We start from the raw sequence: 20,318 nt of genomic DNA, 5'->3' as shown, positions 1-20,318 counted from the left end.
TTCATCTACTGAGGGACATCTGGGTTGCTTCCATATATTAGCTATGGTAAATAATACTGCAATAAACATAGTTGTGCTGGTAGCTTTAGTGTGGTCTTGTGAACATTTGGGTAAATGTCCCAAAGTGGGATTGCTGGGTCATAGGGGAGCTCTATGTGGAGTCTTTTGAGGAACCTCCATACTGTTTTCCAAAGTGGTTGAACAAGTTTCACTCCCACCAACAATGCAGTAAGGTTCCCTTCTGTCCACATCCCCTCCAGCATCTGTTGTTATTAGAGCTCTTGATTCTAGCCATTCTAACTGGGGTGAGGTGGTATCTCAATGTTGTTTTGATTTGCATTTCTTTTATGGCTAGGGAGGTTGAGCATTTCTTCATGTGTCTTTCCTCTTCAGAGAGGTTTCTCTTTAAGTCTTTAGCCCACTTATTTATTGGGCAGTTGTTTCTTTGAAGATTTGTTGTTGGGAGATTTAATTTTTTGAATTCCAGGTATATTTTAGATATGAGACCCTTGTCTGTTGTCATGGATATAATTATTAAGTAGACAAATTAATTGATAAAACCTGGCCAGAGAGAAACTTGAATCAAACTTGTAGGATATTTATTAAAAAGACAAAAGAAGAGAAAGATATGGCCTTTTCTAGATATGAAAGCAAACTTAGACTTCGGAGAAAAGGAAATGAAAAAGTCCTTTGTTTAGCAAGCCGCTGTAGAGATTTCCTCCTCATATCTTCCATCTTCTAAAACGCTGCTTTCTGCCCTCACTTAACTTTACACACTTGAAGACAGGAAGAGAAACTTGGTTCACCAAAGTTAAAGGGGTTTGTCTGATGTCACAATGTGGATAATGACCAACTTCTTCACAGCACTGGTGGCCAAGAGACAGTATTCACTGAGCACCTACTACAAGCCAATTCCTGTTAAAACACTTCACTTCTACTACTTATCATAACCATTGGAGGAGGCACTATTTTTAATCCCCTTTGTTCAGAGGAAGAAATGGACAGAATAATTTTCCCAAAGCCATCCTACAGGTAATAAGTGGCAGAACTTGGTTACAACCTGACTGAGCAGACAGTTGTAGGTTTGACAGAGTTTTACATGATAAAACTGGGTAGCTTGGGATCCAAGGAACAGTGATGATCACCTCTCACATCCTGTAAAGGTAAAATGCCATTTGTTTGGGCCATGTCAGTGGACCCCCCTTCCTCGTTTCATGTATTTGACTCCAGCCAGTTCCAGTCTTATAGGAGCTGTCTTTCTCTCCACTTTCCAGAAGGAAGGAAAAATCTGACATTTGACTACTGCCTTGTACCAGATGCTAAGATTGGCCCTGCAAACTCTGCATCTCATTTAATCATCACAATCTCCCTGGGTGCTTGGTTTTATCATCTTGATTTAATGGTTGAAGAAACAGAGGCCCCAACAGTTCAGTAGCTTGCTTTTGCCTATCCCCAGAGTCCAAAATCTTTTCACGAACTTGTGCCATTCCAATCCTGATCTGAAAGGCAATTGCTATAGGTTAGAATTCTCTCAGAAGCATTTCTGAGATGCTCTAAAATCAGAATTAAAAAAAAAAAGGCTGAGTCCTTGGCTAATGATAAATTCTTGTAGGAAAATCTCTTTAAGAGCTTTTTCTCATAGACTAAAATCTTGCAAAAAAAATAAAAAAACAAAAACAAAAACAAAAACAAAACTGTCCAACTTAGAGTTTGAAACAAAAAAAAATCACCTAAGAAGAAACTTTATTTATTCATACACACCACAGAAAAGCAGAAGTTGAGATAAAGCATGCTAGCTCACACTAGCTAAAAATGCAAAACATAAAAATAGGGAATTACAGAAGTGTATACAAGGCCTGGAATTTTCCTACCTTCCCAGTTCCCAGAGCGGCCCAAGGGAGAGAGTGGCTACATGAAGTGAGAAAGAGCAGCATGTACTGGCTCCACAGCTGGCGAACCTCAGGGCACCCCTCTCCGGAGTTTAAGAGGAGCCTGAGCAAATGTTAAGAAACAGGAATTAAACTCTTTCTCTTCATGCCTGGATATCATGAATGATGTCTGGGGACTCTTCAACATGGAAATTAAAAATCTTTTCCATTTTATGATTTAGTGCAAAGAATACAAATTTTTCCATCAAGTTAAGGAGGATTCAAGAATTGGCCCTGCCTCTTATTTTGCTAGCTGTTGTAACCTTGAAAAATTTGCTTAATCTCTCTGTGCTTCTACTTCTTTATTTTTTTTCCAGTCCTGGAGCTTGAACTCAAGACCTGGGCATTGTCCTTGATGTATTTTTTTTCTTTTTTGCTCAAGGTTAGCACTCTACCACTTGAACCATATCTCCATTTCCTGCTTTTTGGTGATGAATTGGAGATAAGAGAGTCTCATACTTCGCTACTCCTACTGGCTTCAAAATGTGATCCTCAGATCCTCATTAGCTAGGATTACAGGTGTGAGCCTGTAATCTGGAAACCATAGCAGCTCCTGCACCCCTTTCTTATGATTTTACCTTTCTTATGCTTTCATAAGCTAGCATCCCTAAGGTAGTAGTTCTGAAGTGTTACTATACAAAAACTCACCTGGGACCCTATATGTGCATTGCTATCCTTAAGTAGTTGTACAAAAGAGTTTCAATTCAACATGTCAGTTTATGATGACATCGCATCTTGATCAATGTCACCCCTTCCATCATTCTCCTCAACTCCATCCATCCCTTCCATTTACCTAGCTCCATTTTCATATACATACATGGACTATTATGTCAACATTGGCCCACCCTTCCCCTCTCCAATCATCTCCCCATCTTTCCTTGCCCTCCCCACCAGCACATGTTCCAGCTTCCTGGAACACATTTGGTTAAACTGTAAGTTAGTTGTTCAAAGAAGTTAAACCACTGCAATCCTCTTCTTGGTATACTGCACTTCCAGGACCCTTTTTAGAACAGACATTCCTTTTTTCTGATGCCTCTTTCAGCAGGGAGCCCACAGGTCTGATCTCCCCCATACACACTTAGCCTCAAGGAAAGAACATTTCCCAATGTCCTGCTAGCATTGTCACTGTTGGATCCAAAACCACTGCTTCCGTTGTACCTCTCTAAATGAAACACTAGGACCAGCATCTCCTCCTTTCTTCCTTTATCTATTTGCATTGTTCAGGGTGCCCAGCCATCTCTGCTTGCTCTATTCATGAGCATTTCATGTGACATTTGGACGTACAGAGTGTACTGCCAGTTCTGCAGCACCCTTCCTTGTCTGGCCAGATTTATGCCACTATCATCTGCTTCCAAAAACCTAAATCATGCTCCAGACAGTCTTTGTAGAGGGGACCTTGAGGCAAGAAAAAGAAAAGTGGAAAGTGGAATCACTCTGTGGCAATTAAAGCCCTTTGAAATGCCTTTCACTTCTTCTAAGTATTTTAAAGAAATATTGTTACCTGCCCCGGTGGTTGTGAAGTTGTGCTGATAATTGCTATTTGGGAAATATACATAGAGGTGGCAGTGGGAACTCAGGCTTATTAAGAGCATCAAATTCCACAAACAGGACTTGTCTTTCCTTTTAAAACAGTAAAGCAAAGCCAGTAAAAACAAAGCCAGTGACTTAGCATATTCAACCTCATTTACTTATTATTTATTTCATTTCCTACTGATAAGAAGGAATATAAGCAGGGACTGATCCACTGTAGGCACAGGAAGATGGGGGTTGGGGGCTGAACTACTAAGGTCCGGATTCAGTCCCATTACAATGGCAGCACACAGGTCCCGAGTTTGCAGCAACAGAATAGTTAAAGATTCTAGCTCGAGTTCCACAGCCTGGGAACTGAATGACTCCAGCAAAGCCAGATGCACCGTCTGAAAGGGTCCATGCAAAATCATGGCTGGGGATGAAATTCCTCTAACCCTTCATTGGCAACTGTGGAACAATTCACTAAAATTGATTGTTCTTAACCCTGTGTGGTCGGTTTATTGCGCTGCTATGTGAGTGGCCAACATCTATCATCAAAATCTACCAGAGGGATATCTTGTTAGTCGTGACAATAAATTTTCTAAAAACCAGCCCTTGCTAAGACTCACGTCGTTACATATGCACAAAGTCCTTCTCATAAGAACTAAGAAATTCTCTTCCTCTCTCGTGCTTCCTCTTCTCCTGCCTCCCTCTCCTATTCATGCCTACCACTTTTCTTGTTCACAACCACAAAAATCAACACCAACTATGTCTCTTTTGTTCAGCCCCCGTGCATCTCATACCCATTCCATCGCTGAAATAACATCCTAAAGCAATCACTTGTTGCTGCAGGGAAACAGCAGAGCATGAAAAAGAATGAAAAATGAGCACCGAGAGTCCTCTGGAAATTTCAGATGTGGCTGAACTATGCATCCACATATCTTAGTTGAGCACAGAGCTCCCCCTAATGACCAGCCTATAAGGGGGGAAAAAGACAAGTTTGATATACATTTCCATGTACAGGGGGGACAAAAGCCATTTGTTTGATGCTAATCATAATAATACTCTCCTGTACCCTCTCACCTGCCACCCACAGCTCTTCCTACCACCCCCAGCAATCTCATCAAGGTCACTGGAGCACCCCTCACATTCCCCCACTAAGTCTGAGCCTGTGGCACTGCGATCCTTCACAGTGAACCTGGCCTAGGTGCCATTTCCTCATCCTAAGTGCCAGACTGTGATTGTGGACTCTTGAGACTTTCTATTTTGGGTCCTGAATTAAAGGATTGCATTTCTCCCGAAGACCAGCTGTTGGCTGGCTCCCATGCCAAGAAGACACACTCTTGGAAATGCACTCCCATGGTGGTTTCATTGTTTTTTGTTGTTGTTCTTAGGTTTTGTTTTGCTTTTTTTTTTCATCACTGCTAATCCTCTGGCTGAGAACCAGCAAGGAAATCTCCCTGGGGCTTGTTTGCTTACTGATAGGGCAGGACCCTGGTATCTGCTCTGCTCAGGAGTGCCCAGAAACCAAAGAATACAGAGTTCTCCAAACCACAGCAGCTTTCACATCAAAGGAAAAATGAGTGTCATTTTCCAAAACTGACAGAAACCTCCTCCTCACCCAGGGACCATCCTAGACAGAATAATGAGATGAGGCCCTCATGTATTCTCTCTCTAACCTTCGTCTGCATTCAGGTTGGACACCAGTCAAGTCTGTAGGAACCCCTAAGGGTCCTAGCCCTGGGCCTCTATTTCTACACCTCTGTGCTGTGGTTCGAATTTTAAATGTCCTATAATGGTCCATAGGCCAAAGGTAGGGTGGTCAGACTGTAGTACTAACAGGAGGTGGTGGACTTGGGGAGAGGTGGGCCTAATAGAAAGAAATTAGTCATTGGAAAGTGTCCCTGAGGCATCACAGGCCTGGGCCCCTTTCTGTCTCATTCTTTGCTTGCTGATCACCATGAAGGTAGCAGTTTTCTCACCAAGTACTACTTCCCCACAGACCTGAACTGTGGGGCCAACTGACCAGAGGTTGAAATCTCAGAAACTGTGAACCAAAGCAAACCTTTCCTCCTCTTAAGATAGTTCAAATATATTTGTCACAGCAACAGATAGCTAACTAATACATTAAATATTGGACATTTGTCCCAGACTTCTAGTCCTCTATCAGGGTACTTAGAACTGTCACTTATGACGTACCAACCACTATAATATGGCTAATTACTGAATTCAGTTCCAGGCCAAATCAGAGTGGCTAGAGAGATTTTTGTTGGTGGGTTTTGAATTTAGGGAGTAAGTATGTATGTTCCTAGGATTTTAAAGCTGGGCTCAGGCTTGCTAGGCAAGTGCTTTACCATTTGAGCCACATCTCTAGCACGTTTTGCTGTCGCTATTTCTCAAGTAGGATCTTGCAGGTTTTGCCCAGCATGACTGGACCTTGATCCTCGGACTCTCAACCCTCTACAGAGCTGGAATTACTGGTGTGTTCTTTAATATAGGGTCTTACTGAACCATTTTTATCCAGGCTGGCTTCTAATTGCAATCATCTTATTTCTGCCTCTCAAAGTAACTGACATTACAGGTGTAAGCCACCATACTGGGCCAGGGCCCGGCAGAGAGATATTTTTAGACCTTGCAGTGTTTTCAAAACTTCTGAATTATTTATCAACATTTTGAAATCAGGGTGTTTCATATATTAATCTTCAAAAAAAAAAAAAAAAAGCTAAACCAGCTGCCTGAACCCGAGCGTTCAGATCACTGAGACTGAGCTACACACAGCTGGTCCTTACAGCCAAGAGCGTGGGGCTTTTCCTCTTGTCCAGCCCACCCTAGCAGTCCTGCCACAAGCCACTGGCCTGGACCCTGAGGCACTGTGTTTGCAACCATGAATTAATCAGATATATAGCACATTAACACAGATTAGTTTATTTGGCATCTGTCCCAGGAAACATCTTAACTCAGTTAAAATGCCTGTCTAAGAAGTGATTCTAAAGAAATCTGATAATAGAAGGAGTGGAGTATGGGGGAAAATTCCATCTTCAGAAGGCTTTTCAGCACTCTTCAGATTTCTCAGTGATAGTTGGTTGCTTGCCACGTGTCGACATAGGACCTACTTTGTACTATCTGGTTGATTTGTTCGAATTAGTTCCACTTAAGAACTAAAAATAGAGAACAGAGTAATCGTAAATCCTTTCTGGAACGAAGCAGCCTATGCATAAATAAACACAAAATTTTGAGTGGGACTTGAAAATAAATGCAAGTCCGTGATCTGAACAAAAGTATCGCAATATTTTGTTTGTGTATTGTCTAAGTCTTCTTTTCCTTCTAATTGGTTTGTAAATGAATCTGTATTCATAAGATAACTCCAAGATGTTGTCTTTAGGCAAATATTCTGTTGTTTTCAGCTAGGAATAAAATAACCTGGGCAGACCAATAGTGATCAGAATGCTAGTCACTGAGTTCAAAGTGTAAACAGCCAATGTAAAATTTTCAGAATAAGTAGAACTTTACAAATTCTTTTGGACATAAAATTTCATCCTGTATAATGGATATAGTCCAATGGGGAAAAAATATTTTGGAAAAGACGTTGCAAAGCTACTGTTTTATCTTTTGTTTTTGTTTTTTAAATTGGAGCTTGGTTTAGTAGATTTGTTTTTTCAGCTAATCGAACAGACACAGATGCAGATGCAGATGTTTTATGGTTTGGGAAACAGGTTCTAGATCAGCATATAAATGCTCTGAAGAGGGAACCTACCATCTTTCATCTGTCTTTCATCGCTCTCTGCAAGTTACCAACTTAGAATACTCTACCCCAGCAGCATGATGAAATACTTGTTGCCTGACTATGCTCATGAAGTTACGTTTCTTGGTCTGTTATAACATAGCTTGTCCTATTTTACCTGAAGGACTTTTCCAATTAGGATGTTATAATCAGAAGATAATCAGGTAAAACATTCATAATACTGCCTATAATTTTACCAGGAAAAAATATATTTGTTCTCGACATCATTTTCTTTCTTAGTCTCTCTATTTTTACAACTTTGTAACACTCACTGAGATTTTTAAAACATGAGATATTTTAAAACATAATTATTAAAACACTATAAAATATTCTTCATAAATGATTAGGAAGGCATTCTTTATTGCTTCTAGATGTTTTAAAACATTTTCTTGGTTTTTGGTGTTTTTTGTATGTGTGTGTGAATCATCAGCTCGGGCTAAAAAAAAAAACCTTCATTATTCCAAATATTCAATTTACTAGATTTTTAAAAAATTTTTACCAAAAATAAAAAACAATAAAAAATAACATTTTTCATTGGAAATATAATTTTATGGAAATGTATATGCCAGTACTGGGGCTTGAACTTGGGACCTGGACATACTTCCTTAGCTTTTTCACCCAAGGCTCACACCTTGTTACTTGAGCCAGAGCTCCACTTCTAGCTGTTTGATATTAATTAGAGATAAGAGTCTTCTGGGCTTCCCTGTTCAGGCTGGCTTCAAACCTTAATCCTTAGATCTCAGCCTCCAGAGTAGTTAATATTACAGATGTGTACTACCAGCACATAGCAGAAATAGAATTTTTTGTTTTTAAGATGACTAATTCAACCTCAGTATCTTCCAAAGAGCGTTGGAAGTATATAACAAGCCAGAGATTACCTATTGTAATAAATACTCTCATTTAACAAAGGAGGAAGCCTGGACAGAGAGAGCTGAAAGGAGTAGAATCAAAAGTCAAAACTCCTTTTAGAAAAATAAAAAAACACCTAATTTTTTAATGTTTTTATTGTGAAAATACCATACAGAGGGGTTACAATTACATGAGCAAGGCAATAAGTACATTTCTTATCAAGCATTGCAGCCTCCTCCTTTTTTTTCCCTTTCCATCCCATCCTCCCCTCTCTACAGGACTACACTCTCCCCTCTCCACCCCCCCCCCCAGCCACAGTTGTAAAGTTCATTTTTCAACATAATATTTTGTACATCTCATTGTTGCAATGGGTCCACCTGTATCTCTATTTAAACAATTTATTTTTTCCCTACCCCTCCACAAATTATACCAACATCAAATACAGTGAAAACAGGGTTATACCGTGGGGGAGGGACATACAAAACAACAAAACAATCACCTTATAAATATGTTAGAAACAATAGCAAGAAAAAAAAACATGTGTGTCCTTATCTTGGGGTTCATTTCGCCTAACATCATCTTATCTGAGCGTTTTCACTTGTCTCAGACATATACTAGTTATTGCAAAAAAGGAAAACCATGGGACCTATGTTTCTGTGGGCCTGGCTTACTTCACTTAATATACTTTTTTCCAAGTCTTTCCATTTCCTAACAAATGGGACAATGTCATTCTTTCTGATGGAGGCATAGAATTCCATTGTGTATATATACCACATTTTCTTGATCCATTCATCTACTGAGGGGCATCTGGGTTGGTTCCATATCTTAGCTATGGTAAATAATGCTGCAATAAACATAGTTGTGCTGGTAGCTTTAGTATGGTTGTTTGTGATGATTCAGGTAAATGCCCAAAAGGGGGATTGCTGGGTTCTAGGGGAGCTCTATGTGGAGTCTTTTGAGGAACCTCCATACTACTTTCCAAAGTGGTTGAACAAGTTTACACTCCCACCAACAATGCAGTAGGGTTCCCTTCTAAAAAAACACACCTAATTTCTGAGTGATATGCCACTGCCCTTTAGCATTCTGGGCGCTGCTCCTTTATTTAGCAAGAAAAGAGTTGATGATATAGACTATTCTGCATAAAGTTACAATGACCAGGAGGTTTTAATAAAACCAACACCCCCCACACCCAATTGCAGTTCTTCAAGAATTCCTTACAATAAAAATTCATTAACTATACCAATGATTTTTTTTTGCAAACGTGAGCACTTATTCATTGAATTTGTTTTTGCCACATTTCTAGAATAATGGTGTCTCAGACTGGGAGTTGAAAAAAATAACAAAAGAAATAGAGAAATCTTCCTCACACCTTTAGGTTCTCTTAAAGGAGACAAGAAATAAATGTGCTAAGTAGCTAGCATACAATTTAAAAGAAAAAGAATCACCGCAAAACATTGATAAGGAAAAGCATCACAGGACTAGCCAAAGAGCAAGACTGAAAATGGAATATGGATAAGAAACATCCTGAGATGCCCTTCCAAAAGATGATGCTTGATATGGGAGGGAAAAGAGGAAAGAGAAAGGGAAACTGGGCTCTGCTGCATACAATAAAATACCTTTGACTGCCGGATGCCGGTGGCTCACACCTGTAATCCAAACTACTGAGGAGGCTGAGATCTGAGGATGGAAGTTTAAAATCAGCCAGGGCAAGAAAGTCCTTGAGATGCTTATCTCCAATTAAACACCAGAAAACTGGGAGTGGTGCTGTGGCTGAAGTGGTAGATCACTAGCCTTGATATATATGTATATATATATATATATATATATGTATATATATATATATACATATATATATATATATATATGACTAATCTGCCTCCTTCATGTCATTGCCATAAAACAACTGCAGGTTCTCCAAAGAACTATGTTACCCCCACCTCTGAAGTCTGGTGGCCCCTGGTACATACAACTTTCCTCCCTATTGAGTATGTCCAAGAAACAGCATCTTTTTAACAACTTACACTAAGCCTCTATATAATACTTGAATGGGCCTGGACCTAGGAAAAGATTTCTCAGTGTATTTCTTGGAAAATTTATTATCCAGATGTGAACTAATGTCCCTGGAGGAATAATTTGCAGAGGAGTGATTTGCAGAGGATAACCTCCTCTGGAAAGTATCATCGGTCCTCTGCACAGATCCTACCTCTGTTGACACCTCCTCTCTGGTTTGGGACAACTTTGAGCCAGCTCTACAGCCCTTACCAAAAGAAAATAGCAACCATTTAGGATATTTAACAATAAGACAGGCCGCTGCACATGAATAAGCTCACTTAATCCCCAAATCAACAATGCAGGGTGGACATCAGCATTTATTAAAACTTCAACAAAATGTCCAGGGTCTCACCAGAAGCCAGCACTGGCTGGAAAAGTGGGACAGTCTATCCCAGCCCACACTTGTACACACACACACACACACACACACACACACACACACACACACACACACACACACACACACACACACACACACACACACACACACACACACACAGCTCTTCACTAAATCTAATGAGTTTCATGTCAATAATTAGCTAAGCAATTCAGAAAGAAGGATTTCTGCTGATAATGGAGTAAGAGCTGATCCAAGGGAAGCCTGGTAAATTATTAAGTTCTGAGGTGAGAATCAAGGAAGTTATCATCCTGTCCAGCGCACAGCATCCTATCCCCATGCGGAGCCTTCCATATCCATCCAGCATCCTCAATAGTCATACAAAACAAGAAATCTTCTGGATAATTTTACTTCATGGTATACTTTATTTTACCTAAACTATGTTTTTGGCTTGTTTTTCTTATTTTTCTCTGGAATGGCACAGAAGGGAGTTAAACATTGACTTACAGACCATTGTCAGGAAGGCCGGCCGTGTTTGCTAACAAGAGGTGTCCAGCAATTCTTGTACAAAGATAGGCCTGTGGCAGAACAAGAGCCCCCTCCAGTCATTTGCAGTCTTCTTTCTTTGGCATGGGCCTTTGAATTCAATATTGTCTCTGGGTCAAGCCTATTTACCATGTGCAGTATTCATCAGGCAGGTCAATGGCACCCAGTATATTCTCATATAACGTCAACAATATCTTTCAAAAGGGAGGACTCCATCATGATGGAATTTTCCTTCCTTTGCATGCAATCACTTTATCCTTCCCTTTCTCTAGGCTTATCAGAAAGAAATGAGAATCTAGTATCACAAAGAAAACTGCAACAATATTCTACCAGCTTTTTTTAAAAGTGACTTTTTATTTCATTTATTTATTTTTTTGTCAGTCGTGGGGGCTGAACTCTGGGCCTGGGCACTGTCTCTCAGCTCTTCAGCTCAAAGCTAGTGCCCTACCACTTGAACCACAGCAATACTTCTGGCTTTTTTCTGCTTATGTGGTGCTGAGGAATTGAACCCAGGGCCTCATGCATGTGAGGCAAGCACTCTACCACTGAGCCAACTTCCCAGCCCTAAAAAAGTGACTTTTAAATGATGAAAAACTGTTTACAGCTTAGCATTGAAACTTACAAAAGTCATGCTACTGAATTCTGGGACTAAATTGTGTTCTCCTTAATGGTTCTAACATTGTGTTCATAAAATCGCTGAAGACAGAGACCCCATCTAGGAGCAGTCTCTGCTGTTTCAGATACAACCTGTAATAAAGTTAATCGGGCACACATTTAACAACATACATGTGGTAATTGTTATGACACTGCATAGTAATTGGATATTAAGACTAAATGGTTCACATAAATTATAGAAAAATGGAAAAGTCACATTATCCCTTCCTCTCCACCGCTGGTCTCAAACGCTGAGCTTCAGACCACCTGCATCTGAATCATCAGGAGAGCATTTTGAAATTATAAATTCCTACCAGCCTCTGAGAGTCAGATTCAGTAGGCCTGATATCTGCAAACTTTGTTCCACACCAATGATCTCAAGTGCAAATACCTTCACAAGTGAGCCAGAAAGTTTGTGGATAGATTAATGTAAATATGTATATATATATATATATATGTATATGTGTATATAATATAAACTTTACTGAAAGGCATTTTAGATAGAGTATCATATGAATACTGTGAACCATATGTGCTTCTCCTCTTCCCAACCTGACCCTTAGAAAAATGTACCTGTTACTGAACTAATGCTGGCAGGCTGAAACTCCAGGGAATCATATCATATTTCCTGTGTCTTAAGGTTTCCTTGTGTTGGCACATGAATCTATTTCCTACCAGATATGGCCATTCCCTTCCAACATTCCAACTAGTCTTAAATCAGTGGTACTGATACACCTACCACTTCTTTCTCCATTCAATTAATTACAAAAAAAACAACTGGGTATCTAATTTGTTCCAGGAACCAGCCTCAACACCAAACACACAAAATTGTGTGTCATAGGTTTCAAAATTGCTCTAAGGGCCTGAAAAGTATCAAGATATTCCTTTAAGTCCAAATGCAGAAAATGGATTCCTCGCTGCTCTAGAGCTAAGGGAATAGATCTCTAGCAGAATGTATTTTGAAAGTTTACTCCCCCACACACCACATCCGAAGACCAAGCCAGCCGGTATCTGGGGCTCAGAAACTCCAAGCAGACGTTACCTCATGCTACATGGCTTTCTTGTTCAGGGTGGTACCAAGAGAAATGGGGTTTCCAGGACATTCCATCCTGCCAGCAGTTAGGTGATGTATTTGAAAAGCCCATATCTAGCGCTCTCTAATGAGTGACATTTATAAGGTGTCCTTCTCTTCTCTGAATCACACGATATTGAGATTTCTTTTATCTTGTACTCCACCAGCCCTCATTTAATGTTTATATGGCCAAAACCTTGAGCAAGTCACTCAATTCCATTCCAGCGCTCTCTATTTCGCTACTGAAATGCAAACTCCCTTGGGTAATTCTAGGCAATTTCTTTACCCAGAGATCATCTCTGGCCACAGAGCAGCTCAGCTGCAACCCATGCTGTGTGTGCTGCATAATACTGTAACATTTTCAGAGTCAGGGAAGATTTATTCAGTGATCAACTGCTTCAGCATCCTGAATCACTCCTGAGACAGTCTGTTAAAGAGGGGACCTTGAGGGAACTGAAAATGTAAGCAAGAAGTGAAATAATCCTCTTTCTTTTTTAACCCCTTAAGCCCCTATTAAAAACAAAACAAAACAAAAAACCTTTAGCTTTCTATATGCATAGGGACCTGTGTGGAAGTAATTCTCTCAAATATTGATAATGCTTATCTGTGCTAGGTAAAATTAAGGGTGATTTTAGTTTCTATGTTAATTTATGTTCCCTACAATAAACCTTAATGCCTTAGTAAGAAAAATACTTTGGCTCATGTTTATATAGTGTTCTTCAAAGAGAACTTTGATGGAAAAAAAATAGTCAGTGTATTAGCTGTTTCAAGAGCTAGGTCAGTATTTGGAAAGCTAGCACACTATTCTTACAAAAGACAGAGGAATTAAATAAAACCAGAAAATAAAGGCAGTTTGTAAGATTTGAAGCCAATGAAAGTCAGGGTATTGCTAATAATTTTTTTTTTGGGGGGGGGTCCGGTCATGGAGCCTGAACTCTGGGCCTGGGTGCTGTCCCTCAGCTCTTCAGCTCAAGGCTAGCGCTCTACCACTTGAGCCACAGTGCCACTTCCAGCTTTTTTTCTTTTTGCTTATGTGGTGCTGAGGAATCGAACCCAGGACCTCATACATGCAAGGCAAGCGCTCTACCACTGAGCCACCTTCCCAGCCCGATTGCTAATAATTTTTTATTGCACACAAAGTTAGAAAACTTATTCTAGTTCATTACAAATTCTGAATTAGATGGAGATGTAGCTCAGTGATAGACTACTTGCCTAATTAGTATACACAAAGGCCTGGATTCAATTGCTAGCATGCACACACACACACACACACACACACACACACACACACACACACACACACACACACGAGCTAAATATATCCAAAGAGTATGAAACAAACTACAATGCTGTGTACAGCTCTCTAAGACCTTAATGTACATTTAATCTTCTCTATGAACCTTACAGCAGAAATGGGCACGTTTGTATGTGTCTTGCCAATAATTGAGTGAAAATGTCAGAGGCAGATGACAATGTTCAATGCCCACCTCGGTCTGTCTACTTGTGGAGTACAGATGGATTCAAGAAGGAAGAAGGAACAAGCCACGACTTGGATGACCACTAAACTCAAGATCAAGGTGAGCTGCTTTCTTGCAGTACAGATACATCTTTTCTCTGATGTCCTGTAATCAGGTGGCCAGGCCCATGACTTTGATACAATTTAGCTCTGTAAAGGAAACTAATGTATTTGGTAAAGCAGAATTCTATTTGATAGAAGTCAGCTCTTTAAAGAAAACTAATGTATGTGTTTACTAAGTGGCAGGATTTCTTTTTGTCATTTGACCTCACCTGAACACAGCCAAGAGTAAAATGCCTGATAAAGTGTAACTTAGAATGAACACTAGGGAAAAAGAACAACCACAAGAGTTTCATATCCTCTACATATAATAAGCAGAGGATATACCAAAGACCACCTAACTGGTCATGGATTCCAAATAGCAAAAACCTTACAAATGAACAGCTGAAGTGAGACTAAAAATACATGTGTAAAATCACTACATACTAAATAACATCCATGTCAGAAAGCAACAATTTTTAAATTGTGGGTTTAAACTTTTAATATGAAGAATGATCATTTGTTTACTTTAGGAAAATAAAATCACATCATAAGAAAAAATCCAGCCTGGGTCCCTATTTTGAACTGAAATAAGTGTTGAGCCTATTTATGAGAATTCAAATTAATAATTATGTTTCACTGATGTGATAAAAAGCAAAAGTCACTAGCTTGTATTTCTAAGAATAAAAGGCACACTAATTAATTTGTTAATCATTTTTACCAGGTGGATATTAGCCACTATTTGCTCTTTAAATGACATAATACAATCAAGCCACCCAGAAAATTAAAAAATATCAATGTTAAAGCTTAATCTTTTTCTGTTTGTTCTTGTAAAGAAAGAATTGAAATTTTTTAAAGCGATAACCAAAACAGACACACAGACTAGACAAGACAGGGGAGATATCACCATTTCCATAGAGTTATTTCACTTTGACAGAATATACACTTTTCTCAGTACAATTTGCTCCTTAACCATCCCTTGAATCTCCCCTCCTGTGATGAGTACACTGTGCTGTATCTCCTGATCTCAGCAGACGCATCAAGGACGGCACTCAAAAATCAATGCGCCCTCTGAAACAGGATGAAATGAAGATTGTAAAGCTAGATACTTACATTTATGTGGTTTTTAGATTTTTTTTAAAAATTCCCTGTAAAGGAATGTTTCACCATAGTTGACATTGTTTTCCTAATCACGTAGCATAATGAGTTTGAGAAACAATTCAAGTTTGTTTTTTTGTTTTTGTTTTTTTTATAAACAGAAAATAAAACAGAAAGAGGAAACAAAGGTGTTGCTTTAAGAAAAATGCAAGGAGAAATCAGGCTCACTACCATTGTCTATCAAATAGTAACATTAAAATATCTGCCAGAATCATCTGGTTTTTCTCGTGATTTGTTGAAGACTCACTGATGAAAGTAAGTCTCTCTCTCTTTTCACTCTCTCTCTCCTCTCTTCTCTCTTCCTGCTCTTTCTCATCCCCTCTCTTTCTGTGTCTTTATCTCCCTTTCTTCCTCTCTCTCTTCTTCTGTTTCCCTCCCTCCCTCTCTCCCATCTCTGTCTCTCCCTCTCTTTCTCACACACACGCACACAATTGGGAGATATCACTATGAACAATCCCACAGGTTATGCATTTATTCATTTCTAAATGTTATATAACTTCATCTTAAGAAAAATTAAATATGCATTTGCATTAATGAATATATGATGTTGTGGGATGTGTACTCTGCAGAGGTTTGTGGCCAAATAATTTTATGCTATCAAATCCGATCAAATCTTACAGTCATGATTTCCTAGATGTTCTTTATAAATTTCCAACTTAACCAGCGTGCTAATGAGATAGTTCTCTTGTCTGGTTCTTAATCCTTATCCCAAACAAGCTATTTGATCAGATTTTTGCTAAGTTGTGTTTTCAACTTTTATATCAGCATATAAATAAACAATATCTGATCTTGTCAGCTTCAGCAAATGTTTGAAGGTTACAGTCTTTCCCCTCCTTTTGCATTAATCCATTGGGCCACCATTTCATCCGACAGTGACACACAAGCAAAACTACCCAAAGCATTGTGTTTAACCAAGACACATTGCAACATTTCACTGCTAGGCAGCCTTGGCTGACCTGTGGCATAGCCCTCAGTAAAGTGAAAGCCATTTCACTAGCTGTCTTTTCAACTGTGACAGGTCTTAGTCAAAAAACCAGGCAGTGTGACCTGCCAATCACAAGAGTGAGAGGCCCAAGGGCCATATGTCACACAATTCTGCAGCCCCTTCTGACTTTTTGCTTAAGTAATTCCCAGTCCACAGCCTTCTCTCACCCATGAGCTCCAGAAACAAGAGTCTGTCCAACCTTACTTGTAACTTGTTTGGGCATGGAGTTAGGTAACTTAAATGTGAAAATTATTTCCCTTGTGGTATCTGTCATTGGTTGAGATAAGCAATTACTGTTCTACGAGATTCACAACTTTGCAGAAAGAGTCATTCATCTAAATCTAAGAAAGTAGGAGAATCTGTGTGACACGTATATGGCTTTTCTCATCACTAGACTACAGGAAAGGTAGCCTTGGAGCTGAGATCACATTTTCCCCCCAATGTATAATCAGAGTTAAGCTGATGAGCCACAAATCAAAGTATCACAATATCTCAAAACTCAATATCTCAAAAACTCAAATGAAGCAATGTATGAAAAAATACCCAAATGTAAGAAGTAAGATACACATATTATCATTGACATTACTCCTGACTGCTAACTTTAACCAGCTGATACCTGGTGTAATTGTTGCAAAGTGGCCTACAGGATGAAGGCACTCAGGTTTAGAGAAAACTTGGGCTTTCAACACCTCAAGAGATTTTGAGAGAGCTGTTCCCCACATGACCTAAAAATTTCTCTATTAAATCTAAATTGTCTAGAAGGTTGATGAAATCACAAACTGCCCAGATAAATCACTATTAATTTTAGTTGGCTTAATGCCCAATGCTTCTTCTATAGGGAGAGAAAGGAACGTTATTTTTTGTCTTCCTAATATCTCTTGTAAAGTATCTTTTAGGCAAATTTTTAAGTGTAAATACAGTAGTTGAATTAGATATCTGGTGTTTGTCCTGTACAATAGAGCATGTGCATAAACTGTAGTTTGGTGCCACGAAGGCAATCTACCCAACTAACCTGCAATTGCCTCTTTGATGCCTTTCTCCTATTCCCCACTCATCTGCTCTTGTAGCCTCTCCATTCATGCCTGACTCTGGGAAAAGGTTTCTAAAAGCATGGCTACAAACCCTGATCATAGTTTCTGACAACTATCCAAGTCTTCATTTTTTTAAAGGTCATCTGACATTGAGATTAGATGAATGATGATATCTTCATTGAGAATTCAGCATCAAATATTAAGTTCTACAACTCCTACTTACAAGGCCACTAATAAAGATTTGACATAGAAGTTCTAACTTGCAGTAAGAGTAGAACCTTTAATGAAAGAACCGCTTCCCAACAGAGCTAGCCACCTAAGGTTCTACTACCTTATCACCACCTCTCTGAGGACCAAGCTTGTAGCCCATGGGGGATAAAACACATCAAAACCACAGCAGTGACATTGGCCATATTGGTCTAAGGGCCACTCTTTAAGGATCATTCACTCACAGGGACCTTCACTCACAGACTAAAAGTTCTTTCAGAGAAGGGAAAGTGACCTCATTCTATGAAGATAATGTGGATGGCTGAGAGCAGAGAGGACACCAATGGTTGTAAATAATTACCAAGAGATTTACTTTAAATCTCTTTTTGAAATTGGGTAAGTGATACTTCAATGCTGAGGTCATTTGCAATAATTGAATGAGGAACCAAAGTTTAGTTCTCTATAGTAACTGAGTGCTTTATCATGTACAATATTATCAGCAGTTAGAACATAAAGATTTCCTGTCTAGGGGAAATTTCCTGTCACTGTTTTTGACAGGAAAAAGCGATCTTATACTTGATCTTTGTCAGGAAAAGTAATGCTCAGATGACTCATTCAACTCACTTGCACTGAAAGGGAAGGACACAAGAGGAGGTATCATGAGATTTTATATATATATATATATATATATATATATGTATGTATGTATGTATATATATTATATATATACATATATACATATATATGACCCAGTGATACATACACAGGTTTTCAAAGAATGGTAAATTTCCTAGCCAGGTTTGACGACTTGGTAGTTGACCTAGTATTGATTTTTAAGCTCTAATATTTACTGTTTTGACTTCACTATCCAGGAGCTTCTGGAGCAGCACAATTTCTCATCTGATTTTTAACAGCATCTGCTTTCAGCAACCATTCCAGGTTTACTTGTGCCTGGCAGACACAGAGCCTGCATTTGCCCTGGAAGCGTGGGCCAGCTCCCAGGACAGGATGGAAAATCTCCACTCTCTTTTTAGGAACATCTCCACATTAGAACTGTCTGATAAACTGACCAGCTGCCACTCATAGCTGTTTAATCCTCTCTGTGTTGGCTTGAGAGCATACAATCTTCCCTCTCTTGTTCATTATGAAGACTCTAAAGTCCTCTTCAGCACTGAGAGGTTGAGAATGGATAGCCAACTAGCTCAGTCCTCATTTGGAACAAATAAATGTGCATGAATTTGTTTTGAACTTGACAAAAAAGAATCAGAAGACATGAGACTATTCTTAGTATTGCTAATTTCAATGGGCTATTATAATCCAGGGCCTCAGACATAATAGGTCCTTGATAACTGTATTTTGCAGTAAGGGAACTGTAATAAAATACTCAGTTTAAGTATTTCTTTTTGTAAGAATTATTGTAACTTCAGCCTTTATTTCCTCATCTGAAAGACAGAAAGAGCAATAACCTACAGATACTGGACAAAGATAGGGTGAATTTATGCAGTCTTCTGAATGAAATCTCCCAGGTAGTATACATAAATATATTCCAGGTATTGTTAAATGCTGTGTATAATGGTAATAAGAAAGATCTAGAAATAGCTATTTCTCAGCATCTCCAATTTAGTCACCACTGCCAGTAACAATAACAAAAATAGTAATGCTGTTTGAATCTTGTTAGACTTGTTAGCACAGGTGAACTATGGAGTTGTTTATGTTTGTCTCTGCTACATTGTCTAGCAGTAGAAATGTCAAATTCAAATTTGCCTACTGGTATGAAAAAAATGTAGGAAATAAAAGATGGGAGCAGTGGTATGCTGGTAAATGTTCAACAACTGACTCTCTGAGAGTAAGGGTACCCTGATTTATAAGGTTTGTCCATTCTTTACAGTAAATGCATCACCATAGTCAACTTAAAGCTGCCAACAATTTAACAACTTACTTGTATAATTCCTGACTAAAAGGGCTTTCCTGAAGCATGGCACAGTATGGATTGCTCAAGCCTGTAATCCTAGTTACTTGTAAAGTGGAGATTGGAGAATCATGGTTCAAAGACAGTCTGGGTGACTCCATCTCAAACAATGATTGGTCATGATATGTGTTCCTAGCAACCCAAGCTACAGGGGAGACATCAGGACTGGATGTGATGGTGTTCACCTCTCATCCCAACAACAGATGGAAACACAACTAGGAAGATGGCAATCCAGAATAGCCCAAGCATAACTGGAGACCTTACGTTGAAAAGAACTAACCCAAAAAGGGAGGGATTGGCGGATAGTTCTGGTGATAAAAGCTTCGTTTAGCAAGCACAAGATCCCGAGATCAAACCTCAGTATCATCAAAAATAAATAAATAAATAAATAAATAAATAAAATAAAGGGCTTGTGTGAGCTGCTACAAGCCAGCACACCATTGGATGGAGAAGAAATTGCATGTGACAAAATTACCCTATACTTTTCGGATTTGCCTTACCCAGTAGGGAAGAAAAAAAGTTGGGATAGTATGGAAAAGAAAAACTACTCTATGAGCCAAGTAATTGCCCAAAACCAGATAAATAGATCACAAAAATACAAAACCAACTAAACTGATCATCAATTCAGCATAACTGACAACGAGTCTTGAATAATTACTTCATGAAAACTAAATAGGAGTCTCAG

The 20,318-nt window shown here is 39.1% G+C and overlaps 1 long non-coding RNA gene across 1 annotated transcript; it reads left to right on the top strand.

The window, feature by feature from the left end:
- Nucleotides 1–904: 904 nt before the first annotated feature.
- Nucleotides 905–15,603, top strand: LOC138819526 (uncharacterized). The gene is made up of 3 exons (XR_011369468.1): nucleotides 905–1,032; nucleotides 14,136–14,305; nucleotides 15,543–15,603. It is a non-coding gene; the product is annotated as an uncharacterized lncRNA (long non-coding RNA).
- The last annotated feature ends 4,715 nt before the right edge of the window (nucleotides 15,604–20,318 follow it).

The sequence above is a fragment of the Dipodomys merriami genome, unplaced genomic scaffold (assembly GCF_024711535.1).
Source record: "Dipodomys merriami isolate MVZ:Mamm:240054 unplaced genomic scaffold, mDipMer1.0.p SCAF_8, whole genome shotgun sequence".
In the NCBI taxonomy this organism is placed as follows: domain Eukaryota; kingdom Metazoa; phylum Chordata; class Mammalia; order Rodentia; family Heteromyidae; genus Dipodomys; species Dipodomys merriami.
The sequence above is the reverse complement of the archived record's forward strand: the minus strand, read 5'-3'. Positions and strand labels throughout refer to the sequence as shown.